The sequence below is a fragment of the Manduca sexta genome, chromosome 18, assembly GCF_014839805.1.
Source record: "Manduca sexta isolate Smith_Timp_Sample1 chromosome 18, JHU_Msex_v1.0, whole genome shotgun sequence".
In the NCBI taxonomy this organism is placed as follows: domain Eukaryota; kingdom Metazoa; phylum Arthropoda; class Insecta; order Lepidoptera; family Sphingidae; genus Manduca; species Manduca sexta.
In genome coordinates this window covers 13374015-13389949 of record NC_051132.1, presented here as the reverse complement: position 1 = coordinate 13389949, position 15935 = coordinate 13374015, and the positions used below count along the sequence as shown (strand labels likewise).

Below are 15935 nucleotides of genomic sequence, written 5' to 3'. Positions count from 1 at the left end.
AAACCGCAGGAATCCGGTTATAGGGACTCTTTGCCACTGCTGTGTAAGCTTAAATAGCTGTAGTGTTATGTTTTTGCAGGATATGTGATTATTAGCCATTGAGTCTTGACACTTTAACTTAGTACTAGCGTATATTTCCACCAAGCACTTAATGAAAAGTTCTGGCTTTGAGGTTTGGAAACAATCGCTTGCCAAGCACTTGACAAGTTCGTGTAGTCATTTATTTAAAAAAAAATATAGACTTAGTAATATGCTTGCTTATTTCGAGCCATTAAGGAGGAAGCCTTCTTTTTTATAACTGAACTGTCGTTTAATTAACAAATTGGCTATTAATGTATTATCTAATAACAGTACTTTTCATTTTGTGTAGTTTTCGTCTTTTAGAATCATTGGTATGATTTTAGTATTTTAAAAAAAATCTTTGTTGTTCGCAATTTGTGTCTCGTAAATTTGGATTTGATATCTATCATGTTTCGCCCTCTATCATGTCATTGGATAATGCAAAATGATGCATTAGTTGCGCCTGTCTGAACCTTCGAGAATAACTGCGCTGTTTTTTTTATGTCGGTCAGAATCGCGCTGGTCATGTCAGCTGCATATTTAATGAGTGCTGGTCAGTGCCACCTCTTTTTATCGCACCTAAATAGGTACCTATAACATCGCAGGAGACTTAGATGACAGAACAAAGAAAATTTTGATAATTTTTTTCTCCAATGCACAGATATAAATTGTCTTTAGTTTATATAAGCGAATTTATTTAAGTAATAATTAATTCTCAGGTACCTTGACTTATCATAAATTCAACTATGTTCGCCTACGTGATGAATATATAATGCATTTTATTTTTATTTTATAAATTTTTATTCACGGAAGTATCGTGGTGAAATTTTGACAAATCTTAACGATTGATCATGATTCCGTCCTAATTTGCGTAACTATCGCCACATCGAGCAGTAATTCTATCCTTTTTTATATTGATATGCTTTTAAACCTTGATTTTCCGTCCCGAGATCGAACCCTGGACAATCTTATATCCTCCAAACAGTTCGTATTAATATTTAGACCATTTACTCCATGACTTGTAGAAATATGTTACGGACAGCTTAATTATTGGTATTTGGTTTCATTTCATTCATTGCTTTTGTACTTTTTAGACGCACCAAAAGATTTTTGGTACAGAGAATGTGTTAGGATCTATTTTGCTAATTAAAAGTTATTTTTTATTTAAGTTTCATATTTTACCTATTCAGTGTATTTTATGTATTTGCGGGTAAAAAATAAAACATGGGATATAGTAAAATAGTTTATTTAATAAATTTTATCATTTAATTAATTACATCTGTGTAGACACGTTTACACATTAAACAATACAGCATAAAAAGTATTATGTAACTTCATATTAACAAAGAAAATATAAAAACATCATACAAATATATAAATACACAAAAAAAATACACAAGAAAATATACATAAAGTAATTTTAAACTAAATACAGAGGCTTCTTTGAATTATGGAAAAGGATGAAAAGTTTCGTCAAGTTTTAGGTCAGATACAGATGATTTAAATAAATATGTTTATATTCAGTGGAACAAAACAATCTAACAAAACATCTTTTACTTAAGTACTAACACAAACTGACAAAGGATAGTTTAAACAGGCTCTAGAAGCATTACATTTTGCACAAGTTTCTTACGCAACATCAGTAAGCATTGAGCACCAATGAAGTCTTTCTCTAAAGGCGTTAAATGTAATCAGAACTTGACTGATATAATAATTTGAATAATGTTCGAGAATAGGTGTATAGTTGGATATACTTGAAATTTATTAATGTAGTCATTAGTAGAAAAACAATATTTTGGAAAGTAGAGACGTTTGGAGAAATCTAAAGTCAATGTGTCGTCATTGGTAATAGAGTCATCTAAGTAATGGAACAGAATTTAAACCTTTACTATATTTCTGTCATAGAAATTAAATATCACTTTTCCATATAAATAAGATGTAATAATTTATATGTAATGATAATATAACATTATTTTAGTTTGAATATAATTTCACTTAACTACAAACAAACCAATGTATACAAAACTAAATGAAAGGCGTATAACACAATATATTTCATCCAAATGCGCGCTATCTTCTGCTGCCGTGGAGCCATTGTAAAGGTCATGCCCTTATCAGTTCTCCGTCCAGTTGTATCAACACACACAGGCAAGAAGAATGACAAGGGCACGACACAGTACATTCGGTCTTCAACGCCATCTAGCGTCGGGTAGCCGGAACATGTTTCGAGGTTTGTTTCTTGTGTTGGTCGACAGATGGCAGTGCACGTCGCGGTCCATATTCCTGCATCCCAAATGTGACGAAGTTGTATTTGTCACAGTGTAAATGCAGAAAATGACTGTGATGGGAACCCTGTGGGATAGAAAAAATATATATTATATAAAAGTGACACCCGTTCTTATATTATACGATTTCTTTTAGAGTTCGAATATTAAAATTTCTAGTGTATTATAATATTAAGTAAATCCAAAATTATTAGTATAAGCTATAATTTTCAATAATAAAGTTATTTCCAAGCTCAAAACATAAATTAGTTTAAAATGTCCTCGACTCTTGCGTATATGGATATAGCCTATTCATTTCTCCTCCAGATCTTCACACCGCAGATGTTGAGAGCTCGCCATGTCCAAGTACCTGCAACAAACAATCATTATTAATTATCTTTTGTAAAGAAAAGAAAAAGATGTCGTTTGCAAGACAGCGGCGGATAATTTGATTGTCAAGCGGCGCTTTGTTTGAATTTTTAATTTTCCAAGTGCTTTATAGTGATTTCTAAACATCATAAACACAAAGATTTGTACAGCGGAATGGGATGACGAGCATATTACTCGTTTGATGCCACGCCCATACCCGGTGCAATGATATAAACACATGCCAACGTATTACTTAGTACTCTGAGATACGTGTTAGATTTTATAATACCTGATCACTAAGCATATAAAAGAAAGAAAAAAAAAACGATAATATTGAAATTCAGCGAAAAATTAAAATTTCTTCGTTACGAAGTCAGTGCTAGAAGTGTTGAGATGATTTTTGAATAATATTTAAACATCAATAAACACAACCTCCCAATCCTCGACCCAAAAATCTCGCTCCCATACGATTTATAAGAATTAAATAAAAACGAGTTAATGATACGAGCGAGTTGTGATTTCTCTTCCGCGTTAGGGGCGGCCTCCCCAGCCCTGCGGGGCGCGAATATTACAAAAATAATCGAATGAGTTCCCACGGGAGGAACGCGGACGTATGCTGGTCACAACTCGAAACGTGTTTCGCTACAATTGTATTTAATTGTTGCGTTAACGGCTTATTTATCCAGTTGTTGTATCCAGTATTGCTACTGTAACGTAGTCATTGGTTGTATGTAAAATGCTATGTAACAAACGACTAGCTAACTTTGATTTTTTTAATATTTTACGGCTCTCCACGGAACTTACTTATCAATACTTCATTTTATAATCAGAAACTCTGAAATATTATAAAGGTTTTAGTTATTTAAGAATAACTTATAAAAGCTATATAAAGGAATGACGACGGCGACACACTGTACCATATAGCTTGTACTCAATGCCGAACAGAAATCTTCGATTAGTGGGAAACAGTAAAAAAGTATCGCGCAAACAACCGTGCGGCCGCGGCGGCCGGGCCAAATGGACCCCGTGTAGATTTACGAGCGAGCAGCGGCCGACGTGCGCCGGACAAATCGGCCGTCACCGACCGCTTGCTCTAATCGACCGCGAACCGACTTATTCCAATATTTCTCTTTATTAAATTGATTTTTTACCCTTGTTTTTTGGGCTTCGTTGCTTAGAAACAATACTGGCCGGTTTGGTTGGAGAAAAGTTCGTGTAAAATATTTGAGAGGCGGGCAGTAACATTTTCTTATTATTACTAGTAAGTTCGTAATTTCAGTTACATAGGAACTTTTATGCGTCATAAGTAAACTGTTCTAATCTTAATCCTTTTTTTAGGATCGATTAAGGTGCACGTTTGTCCGAGTATAACGATTCATACTTCAAATGCATGTCTAACAGTATAGTAAAGCTCTTTGGGAGTGTAATTAAATTCACTGGCCCAACCTACATTGTAGACTAGATTTAAATACATGAAAATACCTTTGCCAAATTCTATATAAACAGAAGATTACGTGAAATTTTGATAAAAATCTCTAAAGAACAGGTTATTTTCCCGCACGGTCCTTATTAATCACGTGGAACGGTTTCGGGCGACAGAACAGGTCATAAGTGGCCGTTTATAACAACTAATGACTGCGCGGCTCTCATTAAGCCTTGCTATTGGCACCGGCACACTTCTAAATCATTTTTAATTTGTCCACCGTTCGAGACGACACTTTTTATTAATTTTATAAATGATATTATGTCGGGTCGGGTTGTTTAGACCCTGTAACGATTTGAGGCTTAATTTTATAGAGGTGTTCGAAATTGTACGCTAAGTACATACATTGTTGTGTATTCTAAAATCTATTTCCGTATTCATTGTATGCCATGCCAGTAGAACTTTTATAGAGGTGGTTGAAAAGTATTTTTAGATGTTTCTTGAAATTCTTTCCCATAATCAACTGAATAAATGTTAAAGCACTCAATGAATAGAAGATAGTTCTTTCCTTACCGTTACGCTTAATTAGATTCTTCAGAGTTTTAATATTGTAAAATGGGTGGCGTCCCGCGAGTCAAATAATGACAAACGACTGACTAATGACCGAGTCAAGAGTCGAGCCACGTTCCGTGCGCTGACGAGGGTTTAGCCGCGCTGTCAATTATTTCTTTATTAGGGTAACGGTTTAACTGAACTGAACGTTGGTTAACTTACTTACTTTTTGAATACATACACTCACGTGTCTGTAGGTGCACAGTGCACGTACAGTCCATTTACATCCCATTTTAACATGGGTTGTAACTTTTTGAGTATAGGTACATAAAGTTCTGATTGTAATTTAAGTATGTTGATCAAATGTAATACACATATGAAATGAGCATAATTATTAAGAATGTTAATGTTTGATTAAACTTTCTTCCTAAACACGTATAAAATACTAATAACTAATACCTAGTTATGATTGAGGTATAACTAATCAACACGAGCCCCACTTTGTTGGATCACTGCGACATGCATTAAATACTTCAAGTTAATACATAATTTTACATTGAAATATTTCCATGAAACACTGCCCGAAGTCAAAGAAAAATCCTTATCAAGAGAAAAATACACCAAGATATGCTAACAGCACCCATTAACATAAAAATAACAAATTCAAAGCAATAAAATAATTTTTATAGCATTAAATGAGTTATAAACGAGTGCTGCATGCATTAGCAACGATAATTTGCGTTTTGATTAAACTTTATTACTGTTGATGTGATTCCAGAAGTGTAGGGGAGGAGAACGATCTCTTGGACAAGAATACTCTCGAATCTTGAAGTGTCAACATTATTTTTTACTCAATTTTATAATACAAATAACGCGATCTACTGGATGTAGTAGTGTGGTATGAAATGACTACATAGGACCGTTAGAAGTTGTCTTATTTGGCTCAAAAACACTGAAGTCGCGTGGGAGAAGTATTACTACTTAATTGTTTTTTAAGAGATACGAGGCTGAAGTGAAAAAATATGCTTGTTATAGCCGCATCTCTGCTTACTCCTTATGGAAAATAGGCATGAGTTGTATTGAAAATAATCGATATCCGTGTACGAATGCAGTGGCATATCTGAAATATTATAAATATGGCGCGGTAATTATTCGAAACTGTATTACTAAGCCGACATTTAAAACCACGCAATTCTTTCTTTCTCACCCACTACCGGAATTGAAAGAAAGAAAATGGAATCCAGTAACAAAGCGTTCTTTTGTTTTTCAAAAATCGAACGCGTTCCACGTTTAAAAAAATTCGCAGCATTTCTTTCATCGCAATCGGCAATGAAAACGAAAGATACAGCCTTTCATGTAACAGATACCGCTTCTTTTTTTATCACGGTTGTGATTTTTTAGCGAATGAAAAAATGCTTTTTCAACTCGCCCCTCCATCCGTTTTTAGTTCTTTTCATCGTCTGAGCCGCGATCGGTGTTTCGTGCATCCAGTAATGAGATTGCGTACAGCGCACTCTAGTGTCGAGTGGCGGAATTAATTTTTATCTTTATTTTGAAGGCTCGTTTTTAATTTGCTGTACAGTACAATTTTAATTATATTTCATAAACAAAATGTATTATGTTTAATTCTAAAACTTTCAAGTTTGCATAATGAAGTTTACCAGAATAGTATAAACCTATATGTTATTTTAAAATAACATCAAGTTAATACTTATATGATTTAATTATTATTTTCCGAACTTAGATATATCTAGAAAATGTTGATGTCCCAAACTTCGATAGTAACCAAACGTGAATTCAATCAATATTTAATTCACACGAGCATGTTGAAGTTCGTCGTATAAACTGCCGCCATCTATCACCGAGTAGCAAGAACACTCAAACTCCTTGATTCCTCCAGAGATGGCGCTCTACACAATAAACGACACGTCAATACTCTCGCCATGCATAGTTTATCGCTAATGCAAGGGGCATCATAACACTCCCCGAGCTCCGTATATTACCAAATTGCTATCTCCGCGCCACGGAATGGTTTGTAAAATATTCAGAGACACGGTAACTGCTTTTGTTTCGGACGTAAATGAACTATGGGCGGCGCGTTAGGCGTTTATTTTGGCGGGCGTTTCATTTTTTGCTTTACTAGGTTGGCAATCATGGCGATTGACGTTTGCTGTTGTACGCGCGGGACGGCGTCCACTGGGAAATCGGCGAGTCGAAATCAAGTGGCTTCGTTAAGGAGGAAATTAAAAGAAGTAAACTTATTTTATTATTTATTTGATGCAATTTATGTTTGCAGATTCCTATTTCGAATATAATGTTGGTATAGCATTGCCAGAACAAAGTAAAAATACGGCAACATGAAATATAATGATAAATGGAACGTTCCACTAACAGTTTTGGAATACGGCGAGCAAATCAAATTACTGTCTTCACGTTGGGCGGATTTCGACCGCAATCCATGCAGATTGGACTAAAATCAGTGGTCAGATCTATACTATGTTTTTGGTATTTCTAAACGGGGATTGTACAGTTCTAATAAATTAATAACTTCAGAAGTGAGTTCATTACGAAGTACCCACTTTTGTCATCATTATAGATTCTTAGTTTTAAATTTTTAATGAGACTACATTCTACAGCTAAAAAGGAGATGTCTTTAGAGTATGAGTTACTTCGTCGTTATTATTTTATAAATCAAACTTTTATAAGTCCTTTTATGAGCCGTTTTTGAGAAAAGAAATCAATAATATCTCCGTAGATTAGTTAAGGTTTAAATTGAAATATATCCCTAGTCTACTAGTTTTATGGCTCATGACAGTTGTAATTTCATGAACTCAAGTATTTTATTGTTTCGTAAACTACAGTCTTCAATTAGATGACAATAATATTGTTAAAAAAAATGGTGACTACCCTAGTGTAAGTGTAGTGAAAATCGGTATACAATAATTATTACTATATCAATTTATATCTTAGCATTAGTTAATGTCACAATACTTAATTTGAACCGCGATCAATTGTAATTTACCAAACCCATTTGTTTTCTCAGTAACTTGTAAACCGATTTACCCCTCTGCCTACTCCGGGCCAGACTGGCGGTCATGTCGCGTGGCCTGTAGGTCATTAATTGCCCATGCCAGAGGCAGGCGACTGGCCTGGACGCGCCAGTTTATTGCCCACTGGGATAATAACCGAATGGAGAGGTGCTTCGGTATATGCCATGTTTGTTAATGTGGCATTAGGCTCTTGATACATAACTATAGTAGCTCCTAGTCGAATCTATACTTATATACTATTATAACAAGGGAAAGTTTGAGAATGTATTTGTAAGGGCTAATCTGTGGAACTACTGAACTGATTTTGAAAATTCTTTTACTAATAGGAAGGTACATTAGTTCTGACTGCTACAAGCTGCTTTTTATCCCGGAAAAATGTTTATCTCGAAAAAGCGAGATGTAGATTATCATAGCAAGTTGACTTCTTTTAAATTTAAAGATTGCAGGACATGTGGTGAGTGGCATGTGTATTGAATTATTCAAATAATGCCGCTAATTTTTAGGCATCTGAAAGTTTCTGCATTATATTGCTGCAAAGAATGTGTTGATGGTAGGATATATTTTATATCCGCCCGGATAGCGAGCACCGTACACAAGTTTTTAAAACTTGTCATACTGGTTAACGTAAGTGTGTCGCGTTCCGGGATCAGCCTGTGTATATCCGGTTCCAACAGCCGGCATAATTGTGTCGACTCTCGTCAGTCAAGGTTCTATCTGGACTCTACTCTACTTCGGAAAATATCATCCATTACCACTGACACTGTTATACGTATGTTACCTAATAAAGCATTGACAAACTAACTGTAAAAATGACCAACAGTAGTATTTAGAGAAGAGTAGTTTTGTGAAACAAGGCCGCGACTGATGAAGGCATATAAATTCTGGCGGGTAGTTTTAAAAAGTCATGTTTCATCACACAATGTAGCGTGAATGTCTAAAGTTTTCGAAACCTTAAACACAAGCATACTTAGAACCGACAAAGTGACTCTACCGCACCTGATAACTGAAGTCCGGATAGTCTTAACTGAGAAGATATGATTACCCGTCGCCAGTCGTCACAATTATGCCGGCTTGAATAACAAACAATAATCTCTTCCTAAATTGTGAGCAGAGAATCCGAACCGAGTGCGTGATTCCGTAATTATTTTTATGTAGCGAGTTGTTGGGGTCTGCGGGCGTCACATAATTAGAGCCCTTTAAGAGGTCTCTATGTGGTTACACCTGCCCGCTTGTGCCGTTAGCCTCGGGTTACATGGCGCGGCGTTGTACTGAGCTGTTTGTATAGGTTCTTAAAGGTTTTCCCGGCAATAAAATTAATTGAATCTAAATTAAATATAATTTGTATTACTCCAGGTGGGTGAATGCTGTTGTAGTTCTTAAGAATTAACACCTACACTAAAGCCTACACAACATAATTATTTACTTACATAAAAATATTCAAGCTGTTATTTGATGTATATAGTTTTATGAAACTCGGATCTAGACAACTATATTGAAGACTCCACAGAAAAGATGAAAACAAAAAACAACAAAACAACACTCATCACACCATTATCACCGAAGGGGTAGACAGAAGTACAGCAAGAGCAACCACCTATACCTTTAGCAAGTCGATCGCCAAACCGACGAGACAAATCATATATAGATTTATAGACCGACTATCTGGTGAAAGGTAGGTACTAGTGGAGAAAGATGAATTTTTCCGAATGGGAATCCGACTTAACATATAGTTACTACTAAGCATGAATGCGGCCTACAATTCGTCCTAATGATAATTAGATTCTACATAAAGGAAAGCCAGGAATGTTATATTGACCCTTCTAAAATGCATACAGGTTAATATAACTGAAAACTCCTTGTACCTTTGGGAAATGTGTATGACAATGTATGTATGATGTTACTAACAAGCAATCTAACGGAATCCTCTCGCGGGAACCTCGCTCTGAACGACTACTTAATTATTAAACATTCGCACGCCGGAGTAACAAACTAGTGTGAGTTCTATTCCCGCGACGGGACCTATTCGAATGTTTCTTGCAATAAATATGTGGAGAAGTGGAATTAGAAGAGCATTGGTTTGCGGAATTTTCTATTACATAAAGCAGGGAGCTAGGATTTATATCAACTGTAGTAAAGTAATACTATTTTATATAAAACTGATGTGAAATTTGTCAATTTAGAAGCACACGTGACGTGAAAACATCGTAAGAAAACCTACTGAGAATTCTCCATAAGAATTTTAAGGCACTGTGGGTTTAAGAATTCGCACTAGGACAGCGTGAAACCAAGCCCTAAATCCTCTAAGTAGAGGAGGCCCGTGTTGGGCAGCGGGGCAATACATAATACATGGCTAGCATTATTTATATAAGAATTGGGATTTGTATACACCAGCCAGAAAAGTAATCCTGGAACACTAATTACACTGTCACCCACCCTTTAAAAACACAGGCGTTTAATTCTACAAGGCTCGTACCATTCCTCAGAAACTCTGAGCATTAGTAACGCTACCTACCCCGTAGTGACACAAGCGTTATGTTTAATGTGCGCCGCGTGGCCGGCATGTGATCTCCGCCGAACAGTTGTGAAGCGTTAAGCCCAAATGTATTTGCAGAGGACGGCGTTGGCTCAGCACTTTGTAATTACCGTGTTTTGGCGACTGTTTGCACTGTACACAGCGGTTGATGCGATGTGGGGGAGCGTGGGGGAAGGGGAGGGGAGATTTTTTTACAGTTTCATATACTGTGGAAAAATAGCGCGTAAAATGTAAGCGATTAAGGTAATTTTTATATTGATTTGTGTTCTTTAGCAGTTTATTTTTACCTCTGTTTTGAGGGTGGATAGTGACGTATATAGGATGGCCTCGTCTTGAAATTGTGAACACAGAGAAAATAAGGCAAAGGTATACTACCTATATTGATGGTATAATTTGCCGGACTGTCCAACTGAATACGAATGCGATTAACCAGAACAAGATAACGGGACTTCAAATAAATTAGGAGGTTCTTAATCCTATAAATGTTATATGATAATTTACTACGTACTTATTTGGTAAAATATAAATCCTGTACTACCATAACCTCATAACAAACCCCAAAAATCAACCAAAATACCGAGAATAAGAGTGGAGAAAAACCATCCAAATTCGGTAACGCGCAACCCTTGAGCGAGCGCCGCGGGCCGCAGGGGGCGGAATTACGTCTACAAATTGAAAAGTTTCGCGCAAAATTCGGCTCCTTTACACGTTTTTATCTTAAACACTTTCGTGTAAAGTGTTATTTTGAACGTACACGGCGGGAGATAACGTTTATTTTATGGTGGCTTCATGATATTGGTGCGATGTCAAACACTGTTTAATACGAAACGATGAGGTACTTCGTCAGTGTCGAGATTTGAAACTGGTTAGTCGCTCGCCTCACGGTAAGCGTCGACTGTGTATAAAGTTAGCAGTACTATCCATGGGCGCCGCTAGATTAGTTTCAGGAAGGTTCATCTGCATCTACGCACTATACTACATAATATAATTAAGTTCTATTTTCAAATTCAAATCGCCGGGTTTTTAACAATGCTTTATGATAAAATCCTCAGTGATCGATAGGTCCATTGTTGCAGTTTTTTTAGTGACTTATATTTTTTGTTATTTATTACTGGGCAGGGGTACATGTGTACCTATTTGCACCCCCCTCCCGTCGCCCATGGCACTAACCAAGTCTTAAGCAGGTGACAGATGTTCGAGTATGGATACTTTGGCTCACAGACCTTTTTCGCCTGGCCATCTTAAGCGTATCTGATTTAAAATTCACTCATAGCTCGTCTGCTGTTACTCATGGCATAAATAATATGTGTTAAACGCTCTTTTTAACCATTCCTTTACCCAGACTCTAATTACATGTTTGATTATTCTTCATAACATATGAACAAATCTGTTGTGTCGCGGACGTCGAGCCACTACGCGTTCTTAAAAACCACAAGTTTAGAGTTCGTACATCTATCACCTTTAGAATTATAAATAGACGGTCCTGTGACAATATGTTAAACTATCATCATCTCAGCCACAGGAAGTCCACTGCTGAACATAGGCCTCCCCCAAGGATCTCCACGTCGACCTGTTGTAAGCGGCCTGCATCCAGCGACTTCCTGCGACCTTAGCCAGGTCGTCCGTCCACCTTGTACGGACGGAGGTCGGACGCCTGCCTACAAGGTGTTAAACTATAATGCGTAATTTTAATTAGAAACACAAACCACTACAAAAATATACAAACCGGCACTTCATTGACACAGAAGTCCCCCAAATCCGCATTAAAATTTTATAACTTCGATTATACACTATCTATTACACACGATCATCTCGGTCGGGCATCACGAGTCACGTGCAGTAATCATATAATTGTTTAACGCCATCTGTCGGCCGCTCTCGCAGGGGTCGCGACCCCTCGGCCGTGGGGATGATTTCCACGTAAATTACACGATACGGGTAGTTATCACGCCACGGTGCATCTTTTGGGATGAATTTTAAAATCATTATTAAGCCGCTTTCATGTATATTTTGTTTTTGGACACTATGGTAGTGTTCGGTGATAGTTCCGTCTTATTGATTCATAGAAGATAGAGATAAATTATAGCATTTAGTTTATTACAGTATTTCTTTTTATTTCTATAGGGGCATGATAAAGAGAACTTGCTGCACTTAATGATAGGTGGCATGGAGTCCATTAAAATGTCGATTGACAAGAATGATTGACAGTCGATACAATTATGCCGGCATGTTGGAACAGGATATACACATGCTGATCTCGAAACGCGACTCACATGGGCCACTATTGCGTGTTATAACAGATTGGGTACGGTAATCGCTATCCGCATATAAAATATATATCATCAGCGAATTTGTAATACAGGTAACCTGCTTGATTTGTGACTATAAAAAATCATTACTTGGTCAATGTAAAAATCATCTTCAATCTTAAAAGCCTCAAAGAATTTAATCAAACAAAAACTTTTAATTATAAGTTGACATTTCACTACCATCCGTTCGCAATAATTTTAATCACAATAACTACACTTTACCTAATAATATCGGCTATATCCAACCACCCAAATTCCCAAACTGTGACCTATAACGTCAATATCCTTTAAAGACGCGTCATCGAAATATCTAGACTCCAATTTGGTTCCTAGACGTGGCAAAGCCTACGATATCAATTTGGTTACAAGACGTTAGTCAATAATGAAATAACTGGCGGTGAGCCATCAGGACGCCATGTCGGCTGGAAGGCAATCAACGATCTACCTTCGCAACGATATTGGGGAGCGGAATTAAGTTTTAATCACTGCCTACCTTACTTTGGCTGGTGTTTACATGATTTCGAACGGGGCAGTTTGTCAAACATTTATACAGTATTTTGAGATATATTGCGAGTTTTTTCACTGATTTAGTATACTAGGAAAGAGACCCTAACTTTGTTTTGGTTCGGTACTATCGTGGATTCTTGCAATGTGTTGTAATTTAAAAAAATTATCACCAAGAAATATTTTAGAATGAGTGCAGTACTATATATACAATTTATGGCGATTTTACGGACATACGTAACGTTATATGTTTTAATTTTATAAACGTATGAATTGTATTTAATTCCGAATTTTGTAAGTTACTTTTGCTAACATGCTTGTGCCATTTACCATAAAAAAACGCGTTACCCTTACAGATTTTAAATATAGAACGTGTACCGGGAATCGTAGGCTCGAGAACAATGGTCCAATCACTACACCGCTGGGGTACGTAGGGTACTCACCCTCATCCGTAACGCGATCTGTGCAGCTGCCCGCTCCGCTCGCATCTGTGGGACAAATAAATAAATATTTAAACACGTTACTTAATTACGGCACTTCATTCGAATTTAAATATGGAACGTTCTAAAATTAAAAAATAAACATAGTAGTAATATTGGCGGTTTGCTTATCAATGGATTTTCACAGACACTTTCGATACTGAGAATAGTACATTATATAGAATGCATTACTTATAAAATCAGCATGGTTACTTAACTTAATAACCAATGGCAAAAGCTAGAAAGTAGGGATTTTATAAGACTACCTTCACATTCAAACAAATATGACGCAACCACCGCATTCGACATTCAAAATATTCAGCCACGAAAAATATTTTTTTAAAAACCACCGCATACTTTTAAATACCGGCCGAAAATTCGCATAATCACCCGAGTACCTTGCCTTTGCTTTATGGCATAAAAAAGAAAAAGTAAATAAAGAGGTCGCGAAACGACAAAGCGATGATATCGCGAGAATGCCCGCCCTTTTAATTAAAAAAAAACTAATTTCAAAAATGGAACGGGCGAACGGAATTCAAATTCATGCTCCGTCTCTTTTCGTCGTGTTTGTTTTGTTGTTGTTTAAGTGAGATAGATAGATGTTTATTGGTATAACTACGGTAGACAAATGATAATTAAGATTTTGAAAATGGAACGGAGGCTGAATGAGTGTCATAGACAAGTCGTATTGTGTTTGGTTGGCAAGTCTGCCGTTGGAGTACAAATTTATCTTTAGGCATTCCGAAATAATTTGTACTTCCATAAATACGATTTATCCACGCAAAGGTAGACAATAAGAGTACGCCTACGGTAAATAGATTTTGTTACTGCGAGTCTTGATGTCGTAGGGAGTTAGATTACCATAGTATCAGGTACAAATTACAAATCCTGTAAACCTGAGTTTGTGATAGAAACCTCATAAAATGTGCCCAACTTGTTAATCGTACATAAATCAACGATTCAAATCCCAATGCGCTACTAATAAAGACAATATATTTTTAAAGCTACAACAAAATTACGTACACAATAACGTCTGTTGCCATGCCTTTAAACTATTCCCAACCACATGTTGGTAACAATTTATTCCGCGCTCCCATCTGGCCTCATGCATTAGTAATGGCCGCGACCAAAGTTTAATGTAATTAAAAGATAAACAACGTCATTAACTCAAATCATCGGTAATTGAACCGAGTGGAACATCCAAATAACGTTTATTAATTTTTATCGGGATTTTGTGATACGCTCATATAGTGTAAGAGGTAAGCAGGCATTTATCTAGTGCTCAGTTTCTGAGCTTTTTCGTCCCATTATATCAAAAAATTATCACTATATTAGTTTAATGTATTTTTGAACCGAAAGCCTGTCTTTTTATCCTGGTGGAAAAAACCCCGTTTTTAAAGTCTAATTTATGCCAAATTATAAAATTAATGTGACTTAGTCAATTTAATTTCAAACATCAACCTAAAAGCATAATTAATAACATATTAATAATGTTAAGGGCCAGTGTAAGAAACATAAAAATAAACCTATATAAATTGGAACGTAGTCGCACAGGAGCAACATTGTTGGCCAGACAGCCAATGAAATACAATCGATCTTAATTCGTATCATTAGAATGAGCAAAAGTTTTCAACTTGTCTGCATTTCATCAAACAATCCGCTACTGAATAGAATAAACACGAGTTTCTGTTGCGCGTTATTGAGAAGCTTCAGCGCTCATCTAGCGTTATTTGATTCTCTATCTGATTGCGAAATTGATATTTCAAGAGCCTAGACTGCGCAATCACGATAAAGCTGTGGGTTTTAGCTTCATTGGATATACAAATTGGTTTTACCACTTTTTGACTTATTATGCATACGTTAAGTTACTTATTAAACAGGAAAACGTTCAGTATAAATATTGTTCCAAATTCAAATTGTTAAACCGTTATCAAATTCAAATATGGAATGAAATCAAACTCGAACGGTTGGCAGCAGCGTGGCGCGGCGGACGTCCGTAAGTTCAATTTGCGGCAGGATGCGGCCAATCGCGCTCGTTCCCGCGCCGTGCGACCGCGCACGCGCACACACGCTCTCATGTGCCAAGAGATGTGGTGCCAGTCGGTACAGATGTGAGGCGTGAACTATGTTTTTTCAGGCTACATTCAGCCGTGACCTGACAATTCTCACAAAATTATAATATCGCTGAAAAAACGTACAAAGTTATGTTAAGATTCATGCAGGGTTGTGTCCGCGCGTGGTTTATGTATATGATTTAATTTCGCATTGGGACCACAGACTACGACTTAATATGAGTTTTAATTGAGACACACTTGATAGAAAGCTAAAGCCTATAAAGAATTGCGGCACCAAAGGAACTTTGTTTTATACCAAAATGAAAATGATGCATGGT

General features: G+C 36.5%; 1 long non-coding RNA gene across 1 annotated transcript in view; it reads right to left on the bottom strand.

Annotated features, from left to right (window-relative positions):
* Nucleotides 1-1290: 1290 nt before the first annotated feature.
* LOC115444526 overlaps nt 1291-15935 on the bottom strand; it is a 33255-nt gene continuing 18610 nt past the window's right edge. The window contains exons 3-4 of the long non-coding RNA XR_003938737.1: nt 13508-13552; nt 1291-2694 (exon numbers count right to left, since the gene is read on the bottom strand). This is a non-coding gene — a long non-coding RNA (uncharacterized LOC115444526). The remainder of the gene's footprint in view (nt 2695-13507; nt 13553-15935) is intronic.